The sequence below is a fragment of the Microcaecilia unicolor genome, chromosome 2, assembly GCF_901765095.1.
Source record: "Microcaecilia unicolor chromosome 2, aMicUni1.1, whole genome shotgun sequence".
Taxonomy (NCBI): domain Eukaryota; kingdom Metazoa; phylum Chordata; class Amphibia; order Gymnophiona; family Siphonopidae; genus Microcaecilia; species Microcaecilia unicolor.
Window position 1 is genome coordinate 27386348 of NC_044032.1, and position 22964 is coordinate 27409311.

The window sequence follows — 22964 nt, forward strand, 5'->3', positions numbered from 1 at the left end:
AAAGTTCATGCTGTTCTACTTTGCGGTGTAACACTGCTTTGGAAGCTTCAAATACTGAAGAGGCAGATGGCGCTAGCTGGCCATGAGGCACTATGGTTTTTCAGTGCTCTCTATCTCCCCCTGCTGATTGATGGACACAACCCATTCGTAATGGATTCATCTGCTATGACTAAAGGAAAAAAAAATTACCAAGGTAAGAACCTAATTTTCCCATTTATTAGGATAATTATCAAGGAGGTGTCTAATATGTTGAAGACCCTTGTCCAAAGTTGTCTGACTGTCGGCCCACCCTGTGTGAAACTTAGGATGCAGAGTTGCTCCTGCAATCGCTAATGAATCATTAAATAGATCATAGAAGCTTTGATCAATTGCATTTATGAGGGCAGCCACAAGAGTCTTGCAAGCTGTTGTTGATGCTTTCTGGTCAATGAGTGTCTGATGAAATCTGGTAATGGTTGGAAAGTAGGCCATGGACATCATCTCTTCTGACTGCAGGATGCTCAAAGGTTGAGCAATAGGTTTCATTATAGAAACATAATCAGCCAAGACAGACAACTCACCTGCAGTCAGTCTTGGAACTTTCAGTTTAGTGCAAACATCATCAAATCTCTTTTCACCATGCTGATGGTGAACAAGTCTCTCAACTGCCAGGTATGCAGAGTTGCATCGTATTTGGTTTAGTTTTCTTAAGATCTAGTCTGAGCAGCAGCCAATGGAGGTTCTCCATATTTATTCCAAAGTCCTTGGCATTTGGCATTTGGCAAGGACTTTTCATGTAGGCTGAATCACATTCAGCTTTGTCAGCATCTGTAGTAGACACCAGGTTTAATGTATGGTAGGCACATCACTGATGACGAATAAGCTTGTAGACATGGTTTCCACTGGAGCTGAAAGTTCCACAGACACCCAATGCCTCAAGTTCTTTGCCGTCTAATTCATCATTTGCATCTTCATTATCGTTGTCATACTGGCCAAATACAGAGAAGGCTTTCACAAAGCTGGAGCCATTGTCTGTTCTAACAGTTTTTTTTTATCTGGCAAACTCCTTATGAATATCTTCTAGAACCGATGCAAGAACGTCAAACATGTGTGAACCATTCAATCTTCTTAAGGCTAGACAAGCAAACTTTCGGTCTAGGGACTTTTATCAATCCAGTGGACAGACATGCCAATGAAAGATTTTCTATGAAATAGCCGGCAATCTGTTGTGGTAGGAGACATATGTCTATTAATGAAGAATTGCAAGCAGCTTCAGTTTCATCCCTGCTGCAGAATCATAGATTTTTCTGCTTCAAAGTGACCTGTTTGGCTGGAAACCAGTAACCAGTTCAACAAATGCAGGCAACTCCACTATTCTTATAGGCTGTGTTCCCTGAACAGTAACATTTACTGTTCGTGTGATGAGGTTTGCATCTGCAAAAAGTTTGTTCCAGTTTTTGCTGCTTCATTCGGTTTACTGAGGAATCATATTTTACTTCTTCCGCTTTCTTGCATTAAATGTTAATTTTTCATATGTTGCCACTTGGTGAGGATGCACTCTGCACATGTTTTTTCAGATTTGATGGTGAATTAGCAAATGCTCAATGTTCTGTGTATTTTGGTGTGAATAATAAGCATATGAGGATGACAGTATTTCCATCTATACTTTCCAACTTAAACGTTTGATGTTAAATACGGCCATGAGTGTTCCATATTGTCAAATGACTGAATCATTCATTATTAATCTGGGGGAGGAAGAAATCAAAAAGATGTATAGAGATTATGCGAGTGCAAACTGAATTTACAGCAATGGTAGAAAAATAGAAACTAAAGATATCAGATACTGAATAGGGGTAGGGGAGATACACATTTCCAAAAGCTGGCATATTCCAATTAATAAATTCAAAACAATATATTTTTATACCTTTGAACATTTTTTTCCCCATTCGCTTTGGTCCCAGTGTTTCTTTCCTACTTTGCCCTGGTTTTTCATAATCCTCTTTCCAGGTTTTTCTGTCTATAAACCTTCCCCTCCCCCATGTTCAGCATCTGCCTTCAGTGTCCCTTTCCTAACCCCATGTTTAGCATGTGCTCTGAGGCATAGCCAGACCTGACATTTGGGGGGGGGGGGGGGGCACTTGGCATATAGGTATGAGTAGTGCTTGGTATACTAAATAATGCCTTAGAATGTACTTGATGATGGATTTCTAAGTTAACCGTCTATCCTGCATCAACATAAACCACATACACACTTATGGAAACTTTGAAGTTAACAGACATTTTTCACATTGTCCCATAACTTAAACTTTGCCATTATAGTAGACTTGCGTCTGGTCAACATTTCAACACACACATATCTTGTAAAATAATTACCACAATGGCACATATTCTTCAACTTTTCTTTATAACAAATATAAATGCTTTGTTCCCCAGGAACTCGCCATACAAAATAAGTTCTGATTTTGGTGTAATCTCCCTAAAAATATAAACCCCCTATAGTCCCAAGTATATTGTGAAATACCTGTAATGCAAAACCTACAAAAAAATCACTCAAGACATACGGAACCCCTCTAGTTCACTTTAACCCAAGGACCCTACCTAGGAAAAAGCAACACAGTAAAAATTGCAGTGGGACCTAGAACATCGGTATGCCTCTTGGGAAACTGAACAAGCTGATTTATTAGACATGCTGAAATAAAACTCCATTCAAACAGAGTTCCTGGTCTTGGTGACAGATACTGAACACAGATAGACCCTTGCCAAGTACAGAATAAGTGACCACAAGCTTAAAATATGTAGACAGAAGTTACACTTAAAACCCCAAGAAACCACATTTTGGAGGCAGTGCAACACTTATTTATTTGTTATATTTGTATCCCACTTTTTCCCACCTATTTGTAGGCTCATTGTGGCTTACATAGTACCGGAGAATCGTTAGCAGACTCCGGTGTGAACAAATACAATTTGATGTTGTGGTAGGATAAAGATCATGTGGCAGAGCCACATAGGAATAGTAGAGCGGAAGAGTTTTTTTCATGGAGAGAGTGGTGGATGCTTGGAATGCCCTCCCACGGGAGGTGGTGGAGATGAAAACGGTAACGGAATTCAAACATGCGTGGGATAAACATAAAGGAATCCTGTTCAGAAGAAATGGATCCTCAGGAGCTTAGCCGAGATTGGATAACAGAGCCGGTAGTGGGAGGCGGAGCTGGTGGTTGGGAGGCGGGGATAGTGCCAGGCAGACTTATACGGTCTTTGCCAGAGCCAGTGGTGGGAGGCGGGGATAGTGCTGGGCAGACTTGTACAGTCTGCCCTGAAAAAGACAAGTACAAATCAAGGTAAGGTATACACACAAAAGTGGCACATTTCTTGGGCAGACTGGATGGACCATTCACTGAACGAAAAAAAAATTCATCTTTCTACCTTTGCTGTCTGATCATTTTGGGGTTTTTTTCTGATCATGTTTGTCCCAGTCTCCAGTTTCTGCTTTCCTCTGCCCTTTCTTAACTTTCTTTCCAAAGTCTCCAGTCCATCTGCCACTTCTTCTCTCCCTTCCTGTCTTCTTCAAAGTCAGAGATGGATGTAGGAGAGGACATCATGTTTTCCATCGTTTATTTTTCTGCCTCTATCTGCTCAGACTTCATTTATTCCTCGCCTTTAGTCCGTAGTCTTCTCCTTTTCACATCTCATCTACCTACTGGTTTTTCCCATTTCCCTCTCCAGCTCTCTTGGTGGACTCTCTGTCCTCTGTACTTACTCTCTCAGCCCCTCACCAACCCCAGCTCAATTCCTGTCTTTCCTTCCTTCCCTGACCTCCAGGCCATTCTCTTATCCTCTACTCCATCTCCTATTGTCTCTCTCTTACCATCTTTTTAACCCCATTTCTGCCCTCACTCAACCCCTTCAGAGACCTATCCTCGTCCTCACATCCCTACCCAGTAATCTCATCCCATTTCAATGCCTCTCATCCTCCCCCACACTTCATCCTCTTTCTCTTACTCCTCACTTCATTCCCTCACTCATTTCCTCAACCCATCAACATACCCCCACTCCTACCTACCAGTTGCCAAGTACTTACTATCCCCTCAAAATTCCCACTCCATCTCTCCAATCCATAATTCCCTGCTCCTGGTCCCTAACACTTTCCCATTAAATCACCAAGTCCCAATCGTCATCTGCTCTATTCTCCCTCTTCCCCCTAGTCCCATCTATCATCTGTTCTGTTCCCTTTCTCCTCTAGTCCTAGCTGTGTTTTGGTCTTTTTCCCTTCCCCCCTCAAATTCATCTAATGCTCTGTTCCCCTTCTTCCCCCACCCACCGTCCCATCCATCATCTTCTCTTTCTAGGGTCTTTTATCCATCATTCTCTCCATGTCCCTGTGCCTTACTGTGCCCAGGTTCTCCCGTTCTGTTCCTTTTCTCTTGCACTTCCCACTCCAGGGCCCCATCTCCCCCCTGGTCCAGTCTCTTGCTCTTTTCCCTCCACTCAACCCCCACCCCCAACCCAGCATATCTGTCTCTCCCCCCCACCCCCCAACCAATCAATCCAGTTCTTGCTTCCCTCTCCCTCATCCATCCCCCACGATCTGGCATCTCTCTGCCTCTCCCCCTCCCCTCCAGCATTTCTTTTACCCTTCCATTCCTCATTCTCCTTCCACCTGCGGGTTAGGAATTTCGCTTCCTTGGACCCTCCACCTCCACCCTAGTCCAGCATCTCTCTTTCCTTCCTGTACCATTCCCCCACCACCACTAAGACAGAATAATATAATTCAGTTATATCATGGGAGCAAGTAGATGGATATGTCTGAAACCTTTAACAAAGCTGAGATTAGCATATATACCCAACTGGGCATTTAAGTCTGTCCTGCATGCTGCATGTTTAGAAATCATAGCCGTAAGTATAGACAGATGTTCAAACTATTATCACATGCACACACCAGAACAGGCATCCATTTGCAAAAGTAAACAATAACTTCTGCAGAGTGCTTCCAGTACTTAATTTTTATTTCCTTATTTCCATCTTCCAAAGTTCTAGATATTAGATGTATAGATCAGTAGGACCCAAAGCAGCCCCCCCAAAAAAGTAAAGTCAGAAACAACAGTTTAAACCTAATTGTTCAGCCACCCTTAGGATTCACCTTTGGGTTTAAAAAGCAAAAACATGTGCATGTAAAAATGCACTTGCTATGTAATACTTGGTAGCAATAATGAAACAGTAATGGAATATTCACATAGGAAGCAGCCTGAGCCAACATATTTATTTTCCACCAAACACAATTGTCTGTGAATTTAGTGTCTAATAGTGTGCTGAACTGGACATTTAGACTGACATTGGACAGAGCTTCTGCATAAAGGAAGCCGTTCGCTCATTATTCAATACCCCCCTGTGAAATAGTAGTAAGTATATTAAAAAAAAAAAAGGCAAGTGTGTTTTTATAATATTCCACTGCATTCCACAAAGCAAAAGGAGCAAGTTCCCACATGCCATGTTTTTCTTCTGACATAGGCACAGGGGAAGAAATGCTCCCAGGTTTCAACCTAATTCATGTTTTTTGTTTTGTTTCTAATTGTACTTATAAATAGTAAGCCATATTGATAAGCACCTGGTTCTCATAACATGTCTGTTTTGGTGGACTTTATATTCATGCAGAGATGTTTTCACCTAGTAAGAGAGTTCCCATAACCAGCACCTTCAAATGACACAATGATTTAAAATGTAGAACAAATTAGTACTCTAACGGATGAAACCAATACTTCCTCTGTGTACATCGAATGCTGCACAAGCCAGTATGTTTGAAAATATAACTGAGATCAATTAAAAATGCTACCAACGATAAAGAACAACAACAAGGTAGAACAGCTCATAGTTTTGCTTATTTTGTTTTGGGTGGTCGAGGATGACGTGGCTGCAGGGAGGAGAGGAAAACTGAGACCAACCTAATTGGCATCAGCTTTTTGACAGTCATGCTGACTCCTGTTCTCAAGCTATCCTTCTTGCTATCCTCTAACTTGTTAGTTTCGGCCACGTTGGCAATCAAAGCAAGCTCGCCTCCTGCCAGCCCCGGAAGCTTTCCCTCTTCAAAGCCTCTGCCTGCAGTCTGCCCACCTACATGCGAACACGAAGTTGCGCAAAGGGAAAACTTTCAGGGCTGGCAGGCAGCAGGCATGGCTACATTGATTCAGATGCTGCTGAAATAGGACGATTGCAGTGCTGGAGGGGGCGTGGCCACAGGAAGAAAAGACACCAGACTGCGAGAGGAGCGAAGGGAGAGAGAGAATGGAGCAGGGAGACGTGCATGCTGGCCACATGCTGGGGGGGCCTGAGCCCCATGTAGCTACACCCCTGCTGATGGTGGTTCTGAAATCTGTCCTGAGGGACCACCAGCCTGTTGGGTTTTTAGGAGATCCCTATTAAGTATGCACATACTTAATGGAGGAGTGGCCTAGTGGTTAGGGTGGTGGACTTTGGTCCTGGGGAACTGAGGAAGTGAGATTGATTCCCAATCCAGGCACAGGCAGCTCCTTGTGACTCTGGGCAAGTCACTTAACCCTCCATTGCCCCATGTAAGCTGCATTGAGCCTGCCATGAGTGGGAAAGCGCAGGGTACAAATGTAATAAAAATAAAATAGATACTATTGGAGATTCTACATGGAATGTTGCTACTATTGGAGATTCTTCATGGAATGTTGCTACTATTGGAGATTCTACATGGAATGTTGCTATTCCACTAGCAACATTCCATGTAGAAGGTTGCGCAGGCTTCTGTTTCTGTGAGTCTGACGTCCTGCACGTACGCGCAGGACATCAGACTCACAGAAGCAGAAGCCTGCGCGGCCACATTGGTGATCTGCAAGGGCCGACTTCTACATGGAATGTTGCTAGTGGAATCGCAACATTCCATGTAGAATCTCAAATAGTAGCAACAGTAGAGGAGTGGCCTAGTGGTTAGGGTGGTGGACTTTGGTCCTGGGGAACTAAGGAACTGAGTTCGATTCCCACTTCAGGCACAGGCAGCTCCTTGTGACTCTGGGCAAGTCACTTAACCCTCCATTGCCCCATGTAAGCCGCATTGAGCCTGCCATGAGTTGGAAAGCGCGGGGTACAAATGTAAAAAAAAAAAAAACATGAGCGATTTGCTTGCCTACTTACCTCCATTATAGGCTAATCTCTCACATGCATATTCAGTAGGGCTATCTTGAAAATCCAACTGGCTGTTGGGTCCCCCAGAACAGATTTGAGAACTGCTGTGCTATAAGGGATTAAGGTTTTTGTGATGTGTTTAGGATATTGTTTTATGGAGAAGGTGATTTACAAAAATAAATTTTAAAATAAAACATAGTACTATGTTTGCTAAATTGATCCATATAAATAATGTCAACCTTTTACAGATTTCATTTGGTTTTTTGGTGTTTATTAGATAGTCATCTTTTGAAAAGTTTGAGAACTACCCTGGTAATAGCTAGTGTAAATGATCTCACTGTAAATCAGTCAGTATCATCTATTAGCGAATGAACTGAATAGTTATCACAACTAAATAAAATGTACAGTCAGGTTTTCTGTTGAAACTGCACAATGTAGAATTCCCATTGGCCTGTCCATGCACTTTACAGTTTCTAACATCTTTGACCAGGCACTCGCAATCAATTTTGGACTGTAGTTGAGAGAATATAATTTAGTCTATATGTTTGAACTGAGTGACTAAACATAGTGGACAGTGAAAATCTAAAAATGGTACAGATTATATTTTGATAAGTTTGGAATATATTTTGAAAAAATACTCAATACAAACTTCATTTAAAAAAAAAATGAAAATGTATATCATGCAGCTCTCGATACTCTGCAGAACAGCAGAGAAGTAGAGTTGCCATCCACCAGGAGTACTATGAAGCTGTAACCCATGTGTGTTAACTTTGCGTTTACATCAACAATAGGGTAATGTGCTTTTCCCTGAGTTTTATAGTAATCACATCAGATCTCTGGCAGCTATACATATTCTAATATCTTTATTAAATCATGTACCACAAATTCTCTATGCAATGTATACACATATTAAAAACCACTCACTCGCTTTATCTGCATACATCATACCCGTATCATATATAAATATACCATCTTTAACAAACCGTAACATAAACAATATAGGCAATATTTTCACATACCATGGTTTGTGAAAAAAATGAGACAAGTGAGAGTCTTTGTGCTTATAACAATTCTATATCTTACAAGATGAAAAAAGCAGTTCTCAAACATAAGGATCATTGCAACGTAAGAAGTATTTTCTTAGGGTAAATCACCCCTGCTCAAGTCATTGCAGTTCATTCGCAACAACCTCCAAACACCTCCAAATTATTTTCCACCATTGACTTGGTTGAGTCTCTTCACTCCCGCTGTCTTTTCATAGTCCGTGTCGAACTGGTTGCAATATACTGTAATCCAACAGGTCCCATCCAAAATACAGAACCACAAACGCTTTTGGCCCTACACGGTCTGTGTTTCGCTCACCTGAGTGTCATAAGGGGTCAAGTGCCTGAAATAAAAACCCATAACACATCTACTACTACCCACACATACTTACATATATTATCTATTAACACACAAAACAAGCACCCAAAACACTTCTTACCAGCCATAACAGGCCGCACAAAACTCATACTGCTCCCATGACATACAGTAGGTCTCACAACAGAAAGACACCCGCGCATGTGTGTAGAGCATTCCGGGAATTAAAGCTTTAAAAACATGTGACTCTACATGCTGAGCCAATCAATTTCTCTGTTTAACCCATGTGGGGCCATAGTATTCCAATTGAAAATCATGTGCTGTTCCTTCCTAAGTACCATTAAAGAAACATTACCACCCCTGGGAGCCACCACCTGATGTAAAACTATGAATCTTAAATCCTGAACCCCATGCCCTCCTGCAGCCAGTGGGACAGAAAGGGAGCCTCCATACGTTGCAATCATAGATTACTAACATGTTGGTTGATCTGGGCTTTAATCTTGTGTCTGGTTTGCCCAAGATACCATAGCCCACATGGGCAGCATACCACATACACACAACAAGCCGAATTGCAGTCTGTATACCTACATAACTGAAACATCTGGCCCCTCGAATGAAGAATCGGAACGTCTTTTACTTGTAAGGCATACTGGCAGTAAGTTCACTGATTGCATCTGAAATGCCATCCATCTGCTTCTTCACTCATACTTACGTAAGTTATGCCACACTGGGAAAAGACTAAGGGTCCATTGAGCCCAGCATCCTGTCCACGACAGCGGCCAATCCAGGCCAAGGGCACCTGGCAAGCTTCCCAAACGTACAAACATTCTATACATGTTATTCCTGGAATTGTGGATTTTTCCCAAGTCCATTTAGTAGCGGTTTATGGACTTGTCCTTTAGGAAACCGTCTAACCCCTTTTTAAACTCTGCCAAGCTAACCGCCTTCACCACGTTCTCCGGCAACAAATTCCAGAGTTTAATTATGCGTTGGGTGAAGAAAGATATTCTCCTATTTGTTTTAAATTTACTACACTGTAGTTTCATCGCATGCCCCCTAGTCCTAGTATTTTTGGAAAGCGTGAACAGACGCTTCACATCCACCTGTTCCACTCCACTCATTATTTTATATACCTCTATCATGTCTCCCCTCAGCCGTCTCTTCTCCAAGCTGAAAAGCCCTAGCCTCCTTAGTCTTTCTTCATAGGGAAGTCGTCCCATCCCCGCTATAATTTTAGTCGCCCTTCGCTGCACCTCTTCCAATTCCACTATATCTTTCTTGAGATGCGGCGAACAGAATTGAACACAGTACTCAAGGTGCGGTCGTACCATGGAGCGATATAACAGCATTATAACATCCTTACACCTGTTTTCCATACCTTTCCTAATAATACCCAACATTCTATTCGCTTTCCGAGCCGCAGCAGCACACTGAGCAGAAGGTTTCAGTGCATTATCGACGACGACACCCAGATTTCTTTCTTGGTCCATAACTCCTAACGTGGAACCTTGCATGACGTAGCTATAATTTGGGTTCTTTTTTCCCCACATGCATCACCTTGCACGTGCTCACATTAAACGTCATCTGCCATCTAGCCTCCCAGTCTCGTAAGGTCCTTCTGTAATTTTTCACAATCCTGTCGCGAGTTAACGACTTTGAATAACTTTGTGTCATCAGCAAATTTAATTACCTTGCTAGTTACTCCCATCTCTAAATCATTTATAAATATATTAAAAAGCAGCGGTCCTAGCACAGACCCCTGAGGAACCCCACTAACTACCCTTCTCCATTTTGAATACTGCCCATTTAACCCCACTCTCTGTTTCCTATCCTTCAACCAGTTTTTAATCCACAATAGGACTTTTCCTCCTATCCCATGACCCTCCAATTTCTTCTGTAGCCTTTCATGAGGTACCTTGTCAAACGCCTTTTGAAAATCCAGATATACAATATCAACTGGCTCCCCTTTGTCCACATGTTTGTTTACTCCTTCAAAGAATTGAAGTAAATTGGACAGACAAGATTTCCCCACACAAAAGCTGTGCTGACTCGGTCTCAGTAATCCATGTCCTTGGATGTGCTTTGTAATTTTGTTTTTAATAATAGCCTCTACCATTTTCCCTGACACCGACGTCAGACTCACCGGTCTATAATTTCCCGGATCTCCCCTGGAACCTTTTAAAAAATGGGCGTTCCATATCATCAAGCTGATCAATCCATAGACTGGTGGGTTGTGTCCATCTACCAGCAGGTGGAGATAGAGAGCAAACTTTTGCCTCCCTATATGTGGTCATGTGCTGCCGGAAACTCCTCAGTATGTTCTCTATCTCAGCAGGTGGTGGTCACACACAGCAGCAGCTCTGGCTAGGCCTCCAAGCCTAATTTTTAGGTTTTGTTGAGTGCCTGGGGTTGGGGGCTCTTTTGAGCAAGTGCAAACCTGGTGGTGCCAGGTCCCTCCTTTTCTCCCCCCTCCCGCTGGCTCCGTTGAAAAAAAAAAAAAATAAAAAATTTTTAAACGTCCTTAAAGGCGTTTATTTCGACGTTTATTTAAACGTTCATTGCAGCTACTCACTGGGACACCAGTTCGTTACAGCTCGGAGCGGACAGTAGGTAATTTTTACCTTTTTATAGCGGGCAGGGGGTTCCCCGATTCTTCTCCTCGTGGCATATGGCGTCGGAGGGCGAGGGCGCAAAAGGGTCGCTCCCCGGATCGCTTGAGCGCTTCTAGAGGGGATGCGGGGGTCTTACAGCCTGATTCGCCCTTGTTGGGTGACAGTTTCGGGACCGATGAATGTCCCGGTCCTTCCTCCGGCGTGGCGGTTTTTCCCGCCATAAACGCCCATCCCCCGCTCCTCGCCTCCGCCATCTTGGCCGGCCACGCGGCTCGGACGGCTTCTTCGTGGGCCGCCCTTGAGGTTGGAGACATTAATGCCATGAACGCCCTTAATTTGGGCGACGGCACAAAAGCGGCTAAAGTTAAGCGCCGTTCTTCCCGCGCGGCTCCTTCGCGGAGTGTCGCGCCGGACGCCATTTTGGATGCGCAGCATGTCTCTCCCCCGCTCTCGCGAGCGCCGGTTGAGGGTGCGTCTAGGGCTGTTGCCCAGGCTGCGGAAGTGCACAGTCTGGGGGGTTTCTCCCCCGAGTTTGTTTTGCTGCTGCATCAGGCTTTCCTCATGCAAAACGCTGCCCCTGCTCCCTCGTCTGGTAAAGAGGTTGAGGTTCCCAGAGGTAAACGTCCTCGGGTTGATTCCCAGGCCTTGGAGGACTTTGTCTCCTCCGATGTAGATGAGGGCAGCGTGTCTGAGGTCTCCCAACGGTCCTTTGCGGATTCCTTGGAGGAGATGGATCCCGGATGGAGCGGATGACCCCTCTGCAGCGCGGCTTTTTAGCCCAGAGGATTTGCCCAACCTGTTGTTACAGGCCATGGACACTTTGAAGATTTCCTCTCCGGAGGACGTCTCTCCCTCAGCCCCTGTTGGCTCTGCCATTATGCTGGGGACGAAGCGCCCTCCTAGAACCTTCCACGTGCATGATGCCATGCACACCTTAATTTCGGCTCAATGGGATGTCCCGGAAGCGAGCCTTAAAGTGGCTAGGGCTATGTCCCGCCTCTATCCTTTGGCTGTGAGTGAACGTGAGGCCTATCTGTGGCCTACCGTGGATTCTTTAATCACTGCGGTGACTAAGAAAACGGCATTGCCGGTGGAAGGTGGCACGGCCCTAAAGGACGCCCAAGACAGAAGATTGGAGGCGGCCTTAAGGTCGTCCTTTGAGGCGGCTGCTTTAAGTTTGCAGGCCTCAGTTTGCGGCTCCTATGTGGCCAGGGCGTGCCTGACTATGGTGCAGCGGGCTTCCCCCTCGGATCATTCCTTGAGGACTGATTGGCCGGCCCTGGAATCGGGCTTAGCCTATTTGGCAGACTTGCTGTATGATGTCTTGAGGGCCTCAGCTAAAGGCATGGCTCAGACAATCTCTGCGCGGCGGTGGCTTTGGCTGAAACATTGGTCTGCTGACCACGCCTCTAAATCCCGCCTGGCTAGATTGCCTTTTAAAGGCAAGCTGCTCTTTGGGGTCGAGCTGGACAAAATCGTGACCGATCTCGGCACGTCTAAGGGCAAGAAATTACCAGAGGTCAGGGCTCGGGCTAGTACTCGTCCCGGTCCCTCCAGAGGACGGTTACAGGAAGCCCGTCGGTATCGCCCGGGCAAGTCGGGTTCCTCTGCCCCCTCTTCCTTCAAGAGGAATTTCTCCCCCAAGCAGCATTCCTTTCGCAGAGACCGCCGTCCCGGAGGTGCTCACTCCGGTCCTCCCCCAGGGTTTCGTACCCAATGACGGGGCCTTGGTCCACCCCCCAGTGCAGATTGGAGGACGGCTGTCCTCGTTTCTGGGCGAGTGGACCACAATAACTTCAGACGCGTGGGTGCTGGAAGTCATCAGAGACGGCTACAAGCTAGAGTTCTGCCGACCCTTAAAAGACGGGTTTGTACTCTCCCCCTGCAAGTCTCCGGTCAAAGCTGTGGCAGTGCAGCAGACCTTGGACAATCTGATCCACCTGGGCGCGGTCGTTCCTGTGCCAGAAAGTCAGCTTGGCAAGGGACGTTACTCCATTTACTTTGTGGTACCAAAGAAAGGAGGGTCTGTCCGGCCTATCCTCGACCTCAAAGGGGTCAATCGGGCCTTGAAAGTGCGGCACTTTCGCATGGAGACTCTCCGCTCTGTTATAGCGGCAGTGAAGGCAGGAGAGTTCTTGGCTTCCCTGGACATCAAGGAAGCGTATCTGCATATTCCCATCTGGCCTCCTCATCAACGCTTTCTGCGTTTTGCAGTCCTGGGACGACACTTCCAGTTCAGAGCCCTCCCATTCGGGTTGGCTACTGCTCCGCGGACCTTTTCCAAAGTAATGGTGGTCATCGCGGCCTTCCTACGAAAGGAAGGGGTACAAGTCCATCCTTATCTGGACGACTGGTTGATCCGAGCCCCCTCTTATGCAGAGTGCGGCAAAGCTGTGGACCGGGTAGTTGCTCTTTTGAGCTCCCTGGGATGGATCATCAACTGGGAGAAGAGCCAGCTGCGCCCGACTCAGTCCCTGGAGTACCTGGGAGTTCGATTCGACACCCAAGTGGGCAGAGTGTTCCTGCCAGACAATCGGATTGTCAAACTTCAGGCTCAGGTGGACCAGTTCCTGGTAGCCTCTCCTCTTCGGGCTTGGGACTATGTGCAGCTGTTGGGCTCTATGACGGCCACGATGGAAGTAGTGCCCTGGGCCAGGGCTCATATGAGACCACTTCAACACTCTTTGCTGCAGCGCTGGACTCCGCTGTCGGAGGATTATGCTGTGTGACTCCCCTTGGACCCAGCAGTGCGCAAGGCGCTGAGCTGGTGGATGCAGACAGACAAGTTGTCTGCGGGAATGCCTCTGGTGACCCCAGAGTGGATTGTCGTCACGACGGACGCCTCCTTGTCGGGCTGGGGAGCCCACTGCTTGGGAAGGACAGCGCAGGGGCTCTGGTCTCCTGCAGAGGCAAAGTGGTCTATCAACCTCCTGGAACTCAGAGCCATTCGGTTGGCGCTTTTGGAGTTCATCCCGGTACTGGTGTTGAAGCCTGTACGGGTACTGTCGGACAATGCCACGGCTGTGGCCTATGTCAACCGCCAGGGAGGTACCAAGAGCGCCCCTCTAGCCAAGGAGGCTATGAATCTTTGCCAGTGGGCGGAAGCGAACCTGGAGCAGCTTTCAGCGGCCCACATTGCCGGAGTAATGAATGTCAAGGCGGACTTTCTCAGTCGCCATACCTTGGAGCCCGGAGAGTGGCAGCTATCGGCTCAGGCGTTCTTGGACATCACGAAGCGCTGGGGCCAGCCGAGCCTAGATCTGATGGCGTCATCGGCCAATTGCCAAGTGCCGCGCTTCTTCAGCAGAGGACGGGACCCTCGATCCCTGGGAGTAGATGCTCTTCTCCAACAGTGGCCGACACAAGAGCTCCTCTATGTGTTCCCGCCCTGGCCCATGTTGGGCAGGGTGCTAGACCGGATGGCAAAGCATCCCGGCAGGGTAATCCTGGTGGGTCCGGATTGGCCCAGACGTCCCTGGTATGCGGACTTGATCAGGCTCTCAGTCGACGATCCTCTGCGGCTGCCAGTGGAGCAGGGCCTGTTGCATCAGGGTCCCGTGGTGATGGAGGATCCCTCCCCCTTTGGTCTTACGGCCTGGCTATTGAGCGGCAGCGTCTGAGGAAGAAGGGCTTCTCAGACAAGGTCATCGCCACTATGCTGAGAGCGAGGAAGCGCTCTACTTCTACTGCTTACGCCAGGGTTTGGCGTATCTTTGCAGCGTGGTGTGAAGCAGGCTCACTTTCTCCCTTCACTGCTCCAATTGCTTCAGTGTTGGCGTTCCTGCAAGAAGGTCTGGAGAAAGGCCTGTCGCTCAGTTCCCTTAAAGTCCAGGTAGCGGCTCTGGCTTGCTTCAGGGGCCGCCTGAAGGCTGCTTCCCTGGCTTCACAGCCAGATGTGGTGCGCTTTCTCAAGGGAGTTAATCACCTGCGCCCTCCTCTGCACTCAGTGGTGCCTGCGTGGAATCTCAACCTGGTGCTAAGAGCATTGCAGAAGCCGCCTTTTGAACTCTTGTCGAGGGCATCTCTGAAAGACCTGACGTTGAAAGCAGTCTTTTTGGTGGCTATCACTTCAGCCAGAAGAGTTTCCGAGCTCCAGGCGCTCTCATGTCGAGAGCCTTTTCTGCAGTTCACTGAGGCAGGAGTGACTATTCGCACAGTGCCTTCCTTCCTGCCCAAGATTGTTTCTCGCTTCCATGTGAATCAGCAGCTCTGTCTCCCTTCCTTTCGTAGGGAGGACTACCCAGAGGAGTACTCTGCTCTTAAATATCTGGATGTGAGACGAGTCATCATCAGATACTTGGAAGTGACCAATGATTTCCGGAAATCGGATCATCTGTTTGTCCTGTTTGCAGGTCCTCGTAAGGGTCTGCAGGCTGCTAAGCCTACAGTGGCAAGATGGGTCAAGGAAGCCATTGCAGCGGCTTATGTGGCCGCGGGGAAGGTGCCGCCTATCCAGCTGAAGGCTCACTCCACGAGAACTCAGGCGGCCTCGATGGCAGAGGCCGGATCCGTCTCCTTGGAAGAGATATGCAAGGCGGCAACTTGGGCTTCGGCTCATACATTCTCCAAGCATTACCGTTTGACTGTGGCTGCATGGGCGGAGGCCCGGTTTGGAGCTTCAGTGTTGAGGTCAGGGATTTCAATGTCCCGCCCTGGGTGAGTACTGCTTCGGTACATCCCACCAGTCTATGGATTGATCAGCTTGATGATATGGAAGGTAAAATTATGTATAATCATACCTGATAATTTTCTTTCCATTAATCATAGCTGATCAATCCATAGCCCCTCCCAGATATCTGTACTGTTTTTATTCTGGTTGCATTTCAGGTTCAAGTTTAGTCTTCAGTTCCTGTTCAGGAAGACTTCGCGTTCAAGTTATTTTTTCACTTGGATTCTTCAAGAGTTGAGACGAGTTTGTGTTACAGTGAGCTGCTGCATTCCTCTCCCCTCCGTTTTGCGGGGCTGGATTGAGATTTAAATTCTGCCGGCACTCCCTCCCGCTTCGTGCGGCTGTAGGGCAGCTTTGTACCCCTCCCGCTTCGGCGGTGTTCGGGTCAGTCAGCTCCTCCCGCGGTTGCGGTTGCAGGATAAGCCAGATCCCCCCGCATCGGCGGGTGTGGTGTCCCTCCCCCGCTCCGCGGGGATGAGCTGGACGGATTCCCCTCCCCCACTTGTGTGGGGATGAGCTGGGTTACTTCCCCTCCCCCGTTTCGGCGGTGGTGAGCTGGGCAGAGTGTCCCTTTGTGGGTGTAATTCTCTAAGTGCTGAGTCCTGCGGATGGAGCTTTGATATCGACATACTGAGGAGTTTCCGGCAGCACATGACCACATATAGGGAGGCAAAAGTTTGCTCTCTATCTCCACCTGCTGGTAGATGGACACAACCCACCAGTCTATGGATTGATCAGCTATGATTAATGGAAAGAAAATTATCAGGTATGATTATACATAATTTTACCTTTTTTTTGTAAGGTAGTCTGGGGGAGGGGGCTACTCTTTGCTTTTCATTTTTGTGTGTAATGTGATTGCAAGTAATGCAGTTATGATCTTGCAAAGTAGTTTATATGGTGAATAGAGTGCTCCAAGTAAATGCTTTTTGATACAAATGTTTAGCATGAATTTATGTCTATGTACATTTGGGATAGGGAAAGGAGAAAGGGAAATGGGACTTGATATACTGCCTTTCTGTGGTATTTTGCAATTACAGTCAAAGCGGTTTACATATATACAGGTACTTATTTTGTACCCGGGGCAATGGAGGGTTAAGTGACTTGCCCACAGTCAGAAGGAGCTGCAGTGGGAATTGAACCCAGTTCCCGAGGATCAAAAGCCGCTGCACTTACCACTAGGCTGCTACTCCACTCCTGATAAGCTGCTTAGGCATTTGCCTTTCTGTGGAGATATATGAGATGTCACTTAAAATGTGGTACAAAATCGGCCATTGTAAAAGCACTGTGGTGCTTGAGTTTGTTTCATTAGCTGAGGTCTGTGTGTACGAAGGCTATTTTGCTTGGAGGTGAAATATGGTCTTTCATTATTGAAATAATATATATTCTGGCTTGGATACTATTTGGATGATTCTAAAGTGTTTCCAGGCTCTGTTGGGTATATTGAAGATGCAGCCTTATCAAACTCGTGGCATGCAAAGCTAGATTCTATGAGAGAGAGAGAAAAAGATAGAGCGGAATCTATAGTGATTGTTTTCAAGCACAAGGTACTGGTCAGCTTATAGTGTTAGTAGGGAAATTCTGCAATGAAATGGTTTAAATATTAGAAAGTTTGAGAAATGTATTGCAGTTCGTTGTAATTTTTCAGAGCATGTAGTCCTTGCATTCAGTAATATCAATGTGCTTTTTTAAATTCTGGGTTGTTCATCAGGCTGTCCACAGTGTAGACCAGTTTCTGGACTCCTTTACCCTATTTTAGTAAAATTCTGTATCATTCTTTTCCTTAATCAGTTTTATAACTAAATATAAAATGGGAAACATTTCAGTGCTGCTTTCTCTTGTTCCGTGTGGGACAGTTTTAGTAAGCATAAAAAGCTGGTAACCATGATGATTATTTTTTATTTTTTAACATGTTCTCACAAAGTTTCTGACTCAAAGGATATTTAACCTGCATTGACTTGGGAACCTAAAAGTGCCAGACTTGTTGAGAAATCCATGTTAAAATGGATCTTCTCGTTATCACCCTGTGCTTGCAGTTCTGGGACTGGAGGGTAATTTCCTATGAGTTTAGCAGAGGGTAGCCAACTGCAGGCTCTGACAATCCCCAGTGAGCCTCATTGGTTCACATTCACACAACCAAACTTTAGTTTTCGGTTTTATCTGAAACTAGGCGATAAGTTTCGGCTTCAGTTTAAGCTGAAAACAGAAAAAGCAGTTTGTCAGCTTCTAATCTGGAATGGCCTTTATCTTAACTATTTTGAACAGACAGTTCTCTACTGTACTGTGTTCATTCGTCTCTTAAATAACAGAAGCTTGGGCTGAGAAGAGATCTAGCAATGCTATATCTTGAGCATTTGAAAATAGGATGAAGGTGAAAGGGGATAAACTCAGAAGTAACCTGAGCAAATACTTAAGAATAGCCATACAGAGTCAGACCAGTGGTCCCTGTAGCCCAGTATCCTGCTTCCAACAATGGCCAATCCAGGTCACAAATACCTGGCAGAAGCCCAAATAATAGCAACATTCCATGCTACCAATCCCAGGGCAAGCAGTAGCTTCCCCCATGTCTATCTCAATAGCAAACTATGGATGTTTCCTCCAAGGTCTTGTCCAAACCTTTTTTTAAACCCAGATACACTAACTGCTGTTAACAGCATCCTCCGGCAATGAGTTCCAGAGCTTAACTCTTCTTTCAGTGAAAAAAATATTTCCTCCTATTTGTTTTAAAAGAATTTCTATGTAACTTCATTGAGTGTCCCCTGGAGTCTTTTTACTTTTTGAAAAAGTGAAAATCGATTCACGTTTACCCATTCTACACCACTCGGGAATTTGTAGAACTCAATCGTATCCCCTCTCAACCATCTCTTTTCCAACCTGAAGAGCCCTAACCTCTTTAGCCTTTCCTCATATGTGAGAAGTTTCATCCCCTTTATCATTTTAGTTGCTCTTCTTTGAATCTTTTTTCTAATTCTGATATATAATTTTTTGAGATATGGCAACCAGAATTGACTACTCAAGATGAGGTTGCACCATGGAGCGATTCAGAGGCATTATAATATTCTTGGTCTTATTTACCATCCCTTTCCTAATACTTCCTAGAATCTTGTTTGCTTTTTTGGACGCTGGCGCACACTGGGCAGAAGAATTCAGCGTAGTGTCTACAATGACAGGTCTTTTTCTTGGTTGCTGACACCTAAGGTGGACCCTATCATCAGGTAACTATGATTTTGGATTATTCCTTCCAACATGCATCACATAGTAACATAGTAGATGACGGCAGAAAAAGATCTGCCTGGTCCATCCAGTCTGCCCAACAAGATAAACTCATATGTGTATACCATACCTTGATTTGTACCTGCCTTTTTCAGGGTACAGACCGTATAAGTCTGCCCAGCAGTATTTCCCGCCTCCCAACCACCAGTCCCGCCTCCCATCACTGGCTCTGGCACAGACCGTATAAGTCTGCCCTCCACTATCCTCGCCTCCCAACCACCAACCCCTCTTCCCCCACCTGCTCCGCCACCCAATTTCGGCTAAGCTTCTGAGGATCCATTTCCTACTGCACAGGATTCCTTTATGCATATCCCGCACATGTTTGAATTCCGTTACCGTTTTCATCTCCACCACCTCCCGCGGGAGGGCATTCCAAGCATCCACCACCCTCTCCATGAAAAAATACTTCCTGACATCTTTCCTGAGTCTGCCCCCCTTCAATCTCATTTCATGTCCTCTCGTTCTACTGCCTACCCATCTCCGGAAAAGATTTTTTTGCGGATTAATACCTTTCAAGTATTTGAACGTCTGTATCATATCACCCCTGTTCCTCCTTTCCTCCAGGGTATACATGTTCAGGTCAGCAAGTCTCTGCTCATACGTCTTGGAACGCAAATCCCATACCATTCTCGTAGCTTTTCTTTGCACCGCTTCCATTTTTTTTAACATCCTTCGCAAGGAACACAATACTCCATACACTTTTTCATTTGTATGCATTAAATTTCATCTGCCATTTGGTTACGAAACTTTTTTAGTTCAAGGTACCCTTAGTGTCCAAGAAATCTTTTGCGGCATCCCCCCCTCCCACACACACACCACTGGCCACACATGTCTCCCTCCCCCCCACTACACATCATGTCCAGTATTTCTCCCTCTCTCCCCCCATGCACCATCTCTCCCTTTCTTCCACCCCTATGTCCAGCATTTCTCTCTCTCTGGCCTCTCTCCATACAGCATCTCACCCTCCTGAGAAAATCAAAGAGGATAGGAGGCAAGGTTCTGGTGTGGATTAGGAATTATTGGACAGAATACAGAGGATAGGGTTAAGTGGTCATTTCTCTCAATGGAGGAGGGTAAACAGTGGAATGCTACAAGGATCTATACTGGAACTGGTGCTATTTAACATATTTATAAATGATATGGGACTCGGAACGATGAGTGAGGTGATTATATTTGCAGATGACACAAAATCATTCAAGGTTGTTAAAACACATGGAGACTATGAAAATTAGGAAATTGGAAGACTGGGCCTTCAAATGGCACATGAAATTTAATGTAGGTGATGCACACTGGAAAGAATAATCCAAATCGTAGTTACCTGATGCTAGGGTCCACGTTGGGGGTCAGCACTCAAGGAAAAGATCTAGGTGTCGTCGTAGATAATATGCTGAGATTTTCTGCTCAGTGTGCAGCGGCAGCAGCCAAAAAGCAAACAGGGTGCTAGGAATTATTAGGAAAGGTATGGTAAGACCAAAAATATAATAATGCCTCTATCTCTTCGTGGTGTGACCGCACCTTGAGTACTGCATTCACTTCTGGTCACTGTATCTCAAAAAAGATATAGTGGAATTAGAAAAGGTTCAAAGAAGAGCTGCCGAAATGATAAATGATAAAAGGGATGAAACTGCTCATATGAGGTTTGGGCTTTTCAGCTTGGAAAAGAGATGGATGAGGGGAGATATGATTGAGGTCTACAAAATCCTGAGTGGTGTAGAACGAGTAGAAGCAAATTTATTATTTTCCTCTTTCCAAAAGTACAAAGACTAGGAGACACTCAAGGAAGTTACATGGAAATACTTTTAAAACAAATAGGAGGAAATATTTTTACACTCAACGAATAGTTAAGCTTTGGAACTCGCTGCTGGAGGATGTGGTAACAGCGATCAGCATATCAGGGTTTAAAAAAAAAGGTTTGGGAAGTTCCTAGTGGAAAAGCCTATAGTCTGCTATTGAGACAGACATGGGGGAAGCCACTACTTGCTCTGGGATTGTGGTTGCCACAATTTGAGTTTCTGCCATTGGCCACTCTTGGAAACAGGATACTGGGCTAGATGGACCATTGGTCTGACCCAGTATGGCTACTCTTATGTTTAACATTTGATTCACATATTTCTAATTTAGTCAAAAAATACTTTTTCACACAGACAAATTAATGCAGTTCGTTCTCTCTTAGGCTTGAAAGTTCTGGGTCTCCTTATTCATTTCCCATTTGAACTATTGTAACTCCTTATTAGAAGATGAAGCTGTCTCAGTGGAGGAGACTTCAACTCATACAGAACTCTTCAGTGAAGTTACTCTGAAACAAAGAAATTTGATGTTTTTTTTTTCCTTGATCAAGAAACACGGACTCCCAGTTTCTTTTCAAATTTTGTTTAAGCTACTCTGTCTTGCCCTTTATGGTTTACTTATACCATACATTCCTACAAGATTATTGCATTCCTTACATCATATTCTTTGTTTTCCTTTCTCACAATATCCACTTGACTGCTCAAGACACTAATGTTTTAATGCAATTGTGCTTTCCCTTTTGAAGTAGTTTGCCTCTAGATATTTGCTCGGAAAAGACTTATTTTATGTTTCAACATTTTTATTGATGCTATTTCAAAATAAAGTGTCAACATGCTCTAGATATAACATATTACAGAACCAAAACTTCCACATAAGTGGAGAATAGGAATCATATCATCAACATTTTAACACTTTCCTTCCCGACCTGTCTATTCCCATAACCCACCCTCCTCTCAAACTTCTGAGCATCTGGGTTTATTTATACAGTAACAGCACGTGCAACATACGCAGTTTTTTTCAGACGATCATATGGTCTGATAACTAAAAGGATATATTAAGTTCAACCACATCTGTCATGTATTATCTGGAAGTCCTTCAATTGTATAATTCAGAGTCCAAACCGGAGGCCTTGTTTCTCATAGCCTCCCGTTCTCCAGTCAGACCGTTCTTATTGATGTCAAAAATGAAACAGCAGCGTTGTCGTGTGACACATACAAATTCCAGTTGCATAACACAAAAAGGCAACCCAACATCAATATAAGGTTATTCATTTTCGTTATCTTTTCAATCTACTTAACTAGCCGATCTTCTATACCCACCCTTATTTCCCACCCCAACTCAGGGAAGAAAAAAAAAAGGAAAAGACTTATTTTAATAAATTTAAAAAGGTGTTGCCTTTTTACTTTGCTCAGACATTTCCTTTGAAGGTAGCCTGAATGGCACCGAAACCCTAATGATGCTGATGACTTAATTTACCCAGTTGTTCCCACTCTGAACTGGTCTCTACTGCACTTTGGCCATCAGTCACATCCTGGGTGGCATCACTGTCCTTTCTGACTTGCACTCCCACCATCCCCCTTCTGTGTTTTTCTTGTTCTTTTATCTATAACTAGTAAAAAAAAGCCCCGTTTCTGATGCAAAAGAAACGGGGGCTAGCAAGGTTTCTTCTGTGTGCATGTGGGAGTGTGTGTGTCCCTGCCCTCTGCCCTCTCTCCCTTCCCCTGTGCTCTCTGTCCCGTCCCCCCTCGGAGTCGAGTCCTTCAGTGTTAAGTTTCCTGCTGTGTTTGTGTTACAGAGATAGTGAGGGCTTCTGCCCTCTCTCCCCTCCCCCCTCTGAGTCCTTCACTGTTACAGAGAGAGCGATTTGATTTCGTGCTTTGCTGTGTTTTCCTTCACTGTTTGTGTTACAGAGAGAGCGAGGGTGGGGCAGACACTCATGGGGAAACCGGATATCTCTCCCCCTTCACACTTCCGGCTGGAGGCTTCATTTAGAACGTTGGTGGTGCCTTTTATATATAGAGATACTTAGGCTTGTAACCTAGTCCATTGTAGCTACTTCTTACTTGCGCTTCCAGTTTGTAGTTGTTGTAAACCTCTATTCCCTTAATTTGCAGTATATTAAAGGTGTAATGTAATATATTTCTTTA

The 22964-nt window shown here is 45.3% G+C and overlaps 1 protein-coding gene across 1 annotated transcript in view; it reads left to right on the top strand.

Annotated features, from left to right (window-relative positions):
• The window catches only part of LOC115462831 (DDB1- and CUL4-associated factor 12), a 105221-nt gene that overhangs the window by 51253 nt on the left and 31004 nt on the right, over window positions 1-22964 (top strand). The gene's annotated exons all lie outside the window — the stretch shown is intronic.